This window comes from Coregonus clupeaformis, unplaced genomic scaffold, assembly GCF_020615455.1.
Source record: "Coregonus clupeaformis isolate EN_2021a unplaced genomic scaffold, ASM2061545v1 scaf2889, whole genome shotgun sequence".
NCBI classification, from domain to species: Eukaryota; Metazoa; Chordata; class Actinopteri; order Salmoniformes; family Salmonidae; genus Coregonus; species Coregonus clupeaformis.
Window position 1 is genome coordinate 39,403 of NW_025536343.1, and position 6,000 is coordinate 45,402.

The following is a 6,000-nucleotide window of genomic DNA, read 5'->3' on the forward strand; positions in this document are numbered from 1 at the left end:
ATTTAGCAGACACTCTTATCCAGAGCAACATACACTTAGTGAGTGCATACATTTTTTTTCATACTGATTTTGATTTGATTTGATTTATTTATATATTTCTTAATTCCATTCTTTTACTTTTATATTGTTGTGAATTGTTAGATATCACTGCACTGTTAGAGCTAGAAACACAAGCATTTCGCTACACCCGCAATAACATCTGCTAAACATGTGTATGTGACCAATACCATTTGATATGATTTGATTAGCTGGTTAGAAAGGAATTTTAATTGTGTGCCATCATAATTTGCATAGATGAAATTTGGAGACCCAATCTATAGGCTTCTGTAGGGCTGAACCTGCCGAGTTGATGTATGCGCTTTAAAATGTTTTGATTATATGCCCGGCTTTTCACAGTTTTATTTTACCATTTCTATCATGTTACATTTTAGCCACTACCGGGAGCCACGTCAGTAATTCCCACATACATTTATTATGGTTTGAACTTGAATATGACAACTTTCAGGACGAATCAAACCACTGTATTTTTTATTCATCAATATATGTTGTGCGTAAAGGCTCTCCAAACCATTTTTCATTATTCATACTTACTTTCCTAACCCTAAAATGTGAATATGCCTAAATAATCTACAAGGTCAAAGTATTTTGAAATCTACCAGTTGGTGCTAAAACGGAGACGAATATGCATAGATGGCTTTCCTTCATTGATCCCTATTATCTGACCCCGTTCTCTGAATGTCTTCTATTGAGTATGTCAACAAAATTCAAATTAAAGTTACACCCTATTTAAAGGGATGGCTTAAGATAAATGTACTGAAAAACCCATTGAAGGAAAACTCCAAGAGAAAATCTGTTGACCAGCAAGTAGGAGAGTTTTCAGCGGTTTAATTGAGTTTATTCAGAGCGCCCAAGCGAGCACACCTGCAGAGTGCGTTATGTGACTGAAAAAGGACAGTCTGAATACCAAATACTGAAAATGCAAAGGAAAGGCACAAATTCCTAAATCAGGATCGGGCCCTAAGTGAATACTCGATTTTTACTGTATTTTCTGTCATTGGCTTACTGTCTAATTTGTTAAAATGTGTTTCCGCCCGGTCTCGAACCGGGGACCTTTCGCGTGTTAGGCGAACGTGATAACCACTACACTACGGAAACCTAATTAGTCGAATACTCAGGGTGTGAGTTTTCCTGGGTGCGACATTTAGTGCTCTCAGAACCTAATGAAGTCAGAAATTACTTAGTCCATTAATTAAGCAATAAGGCTTGAGAACCCGGGAATTATCGTGTGAATAACTCCTGAATAAGGGCTGTTCTTAGGCCTGAGGGGAAGCCAAGGGCCGGGGAAACAGCTCTTAGGACATTGTTATTCTAGATCATTCCCGGGTTTGAGGGCCTTATTGCTTTTAGAAAATGGTTGCCAACATATTTTTAAAAAGATTAACGACATGTTTTCATAAAAACATTATTGAGTAAATTAATTTAATTTCATCCTTCCACCATACAATATAGTCCGGGCAAACGGCAGTTGTTAGTTCTGAGATTTTGAAGTTGTTAGCCAAATGGGCTTATAGTTCGTTCTAACCATTGTATTTTCAATGGTTGCTATGCTAAACAAATCATTACCATTTACAGTGCATTCGGAAAGTATTCAGACCCCTTTGTCCACATTTTGTTACGTTACAGCCTTATTAAATAGTTTTTTTCCCTCATCAATCTACACACAATATCCCATAATGACAAATCCAAAACAGGTTTTTAGAATTTTTTGCTAATTCATTCAAAAAAAAACTGAAAAATCATATTTACATAAGTATTCAGACCCTTTACTCAGTACTTTGTTGAAGCACCTTTGGCAGCGATTACAGCCTCGATTCTTCTTGGGTATGATGCTACAAGCTTGGCATACCTGTATTTGGGGGAGTTTCTCCCATTCCTCTCTGCAGATTCTCTCAAACTCTGTCAGATTGGATGGGGAGCGTTGCTGCACAGCTATTTTCAGGTCTCTCCAGAGATGTTCGATCGGGATCAAATCCGGGCTCTGGCTGGGCCACTGAAGGACATTCAGAGACTTGTCCCGAAGACACTCCTGAGTTGTCTTGGCTGTGTGCTTAGGGACGTTGTCCTGTTGGAAGGTGAACCTTTGCCCCAGTCTGAGGTCCTGAGCGCTCTGGAGAAGGTTTTCATCAAGGATTTCTCTGTACTTTGCTCCGTTCATCTTTCCCACGATAGTGACTAGTCTCTCAGTCCCTGCCGCTGAAAAACATCCCCACAGCATGATGCTGCCACCACCATGATTCACCATAGGGGTGGTGCCAGGTTTCCTACAGACCTGACACTTGGCATTCAGGCCAAAGAGTTCAATCTTGGTTTCATCAGACAAGAGCATCTTGTTTGTCATGGTCTGAGAGTCCTTTAGGTGCCTTTTGGCAAACTCCAAGCGGGCTGTCATGTGCCTTTTACTGAGGAGTGGCTTCCGTCTGGCCACTCTACCATAAAGTCCTGATTGGTGGCGTGCTGCAGAGATGGTTGTCCTTCTGGAAGGTTCTCCCATTTCCACAGAGAAACTCTGGAGATCTGTCAGAGTGACCATCGGGTTCTTGGTCACCTTCCTGACCAAGGCCCTTCTCCACCGATTGCTCAGTTTGGCTGGGCGGCCAGCTCTAGGAAGAGTCTTGGTGGTTCCAAACTTCTTCCATTTCAGAATGATGGAAGCCACTGTGTTCTTGGGGACCTTCAATGATGCAGATATTTTTTGGTACCCTTCCCCAGATCTGTGCCTTGACACAATCCTGTCTCGGAGCTCTACGGACAATTCCTTCGACCTCATGGCTTGGTTTATGCTCTGACATGCACTGTCAACTGTGGGACCTATATAGACAGACAGGTGTGTGCCTTTCCAAATCATGTCCAATCAATTTAATTTACCACAGGTGGACTCCAATCAAGTTGTAGAAACATCTCAAGGATGAGCAATGGAAAAATGATGCTCCTGAGCTCCATTTCGAGCCTCATAGCAAAGGGTCTGAATACTTATGTAAATAAGGTATTTCTGTTTTGTGTTTTTATAAATACATTTTTTTTTTTATTAAATGATTGCGTTGTCATTATAGCGTATCGTGTGTAGATTTTTTATTTTTATTTAATACATTTTAGAATAAGGCTGTAACGTAACAAAATGTGGAAAAAAGGAAGGGGTCTGAATACTTTGCGAATGCACTGTAGCTATGCAGGCTAGCTCCTTCTCCTTTGCTAGCCAGCCAACTAAATCTAAACACACAATCACATTTAGCAGCTGAAATGACAGAAAACTATGTGTACTTTCATTGGTTTTACCTTGGATTCTATTGCCATTTCTTTGGATATATCCATTATAATGACCCTGATAGATGAATTTACCTGGCTCAGAGAAGCTGTCAGTCTCGTCACATTCATACGCATTGCAGGGTGGAGATCACCAAAAATCAGCAACATTTTTCCACAGGTCAGAGAGGCAGACAGCAAGGTTTAGACCAGGACTGCCCAACCTCTGCCTCTGGAGAGCTACCGTCCTGTAGGTTTTTGCTCCAACCCTAATCTAGCACACCTGATTCTAATAATTAGCAGGTTGATAAGATGAATCAGGTTAGTAACACCTGGGGTTGGAGCGAAAACCTACAGGAGGGTAGCTCTCCAGGAACAGGGTTTGACAACCCTGGTTTAGACAAACCCCAACTGTTGCAAACCATATGCTAGCCTAGTAGCATTGGGAAATATTGTCTAGACCAGTGGTATTTAAAGTCAGCGGGAACTACAGTGGGGTTATATATATTTATTTTTTAGGATAAAAGAATTATGAGTACAGATTATTGTATGAGACAATATAGAAATGTTTGAGAAAGAATTAGAAAAAAATAATTGTATTGAGTAATTAAATGTTATTTGTAGATTTTACCGATTTTAAAGTTGTATTTGGGGTGGGATCACGAGAAAAAAAGTCTACCAATTCTGGAGGAAAAAATGGGGTCCCTGCTGAAAAGGTTGGAATACCATTGGCCTAGACGTTTTTTTCCAGGGGAGATTAAGTTAATAAATTGACTGGCTGGGCTGTGGGACAGTGGATGCGCATTTATACATCTAATGGCACCGTTAACAGGCACTACCCGGAGAATGCGGGGATTGTGGTGCTTTAACTCCCTGCTATCAACCAATTAGCAGCCAGGATCCAAACTACCGGTTTTATAACATTGCATTGCCTCTGGTTATTGAAAGAAATGTCCAAGACGTGTCTATTTATGTATGCTGTAGGCCTATCTATTTGTTTAGTTTTTTTTCAGTTATCAACATACCTGTTTGAATAAAACATGTTTCCGCCCGGTTTCAAACCGGGGACCTTTCGCGTGTGAGGCGAACGTGATAACCACTACACTACGGAAACAGACAGAAAAGGATCGAAGTCATGGAAATCATTAGGAATGCCTACAAGTCTACCACCCATAATATTCCAACTGGAGTACCATAGTAAGAGTAATAACATCCATAAAAACTAGCGGTCGAACAGGGAAATGGTTCCAATTGTTTTTCCACCATTCATTTTCCCCATAGGTGATTTTAGAAACACTTAAAATAAGGGCTGTGTTTCTTGTAGGCTTACCCTGGCATGGTAACCGTGTAAATCTCTCTAGGACAAAGTTACTTTTATAAATATATTCGCCTGTATTTACCCCCCCCAAAATGAAACGCTAATTAGCTGCTAATGTGGCTATCATAAAGAACTACAATTGCCATGATGATCTGGACAAGACTGCCGAATTGAGGCAAAGGTAAGAATCTCTGGATTAACTATCTAATGTTAGCTAAATGAAGTAATGACTAAATTGGCTACATTTCTTTAAATTGACAATTCTGTGAACTGTCTTGTACAAGTTTTAAATTGACACAATACCTGTTAGCAAATGTGTCAGCTAGATATGAAGTGCAGGAGCTTGCAGGGATTTGTAGTTTTGCATGATGTCTACTTTGATGCTCATTAGCATTTTCGAATCTGAGCATGAGAATAGCCTGCTATTCACCCACTATTCATTTGACGTGGAGCTCAAATAAATGAAGTTGTGGCAGAGGTTTGTCTACAGATTCGCTGTATTCTGACCTTGACTTAATTCCGTCATAATTCCAACACCTTTACGCGTAAGGAAACCATCCATAAGGTTGAGCGAACATGCCGGTTCCAAGTGGAAAAAGCATCTACTTTCTTTTATCCAATAGAAATAACAGCATTCTCCATGCACTGTAATTTATAAATTGATAAGAGCTATTGATAAGAGCTAGATAAATGAGTTATCCGTTTGGAGAAGGGGATTGCAAATACACATAGCAATTGTTTTAGATAGTTTTTCCTTATGATCCCTGGTGACGAATGTGAAACCAGCCATATGGAAGCAAACTGAAATTCATATCAACATGACATGTATTGCGGCCCCTTTTCCACAGTTAAATTGGATATAAATAGCTGTGCAGGCGGCTCCCACCCGGTTACATAACCCTGCACCTTAGAGGCTGCTGCCCTATACACATAGATTTGAAATCACTGGCCACTTTAATAATGGAACACTAGTCACTTTAATAATGTTTACATCTTTTTGCTTTACTCATCTCATATGTATATACTGTATTCTATTCTACTGTATTTTAGTCTATGCCACCTCCGACAATGCTCGTCCTAATATTTACATTTACATTTTAGTCATTTAGCAGACACTCTTATCCAGAGCAACATACACTTAGTGAGTGCATACCTTTTTTTTTCATACTGATTTTGATTTGATTTGATTTATTTATATATTTCTTAATTCCATTATTTTACTTTTATATTGTTGTGAATTGTTAGATATCACTGCACTGTTAGAGCTAGAAACACAAGCATTTCGCTACAACCGCAATAACATCTGCTAAACATGTGTATGTGACCAATACCATTTGATATGATTTGATTAGCTGGTTAGAAAGGAATTTTAATTGTGTGCC

The 6,000-nt window shown here is 39.5% G+C and overlaps 2 non-coding genes across 2 annotated transcripts; both read right to left on the reverse strand.

The window, feature by feature from the left end:
- Nucleotides 1-1,082: 1,082 nt before the first annotated feature.
- trnav-aac lies at nucleotides 1,083-1,155 on the reverse strand. The gene has a single exon. It is a non-coding gene; the product is annotated as a tRNA-Val (tRNA).
- A 3,186-nt stretch (nucleotides 1,156-4,341) lies between these two features.
- On the reverse strand, nucleotides 4,342-4,414 carry trnav-cac. The gene has a single exon. It is a non-coding gene; the product is annotated as a tRNA-Val (tRNA).
- Nucleotides 4,415-6,000: the final 1,586 nt, after the last annotated feature.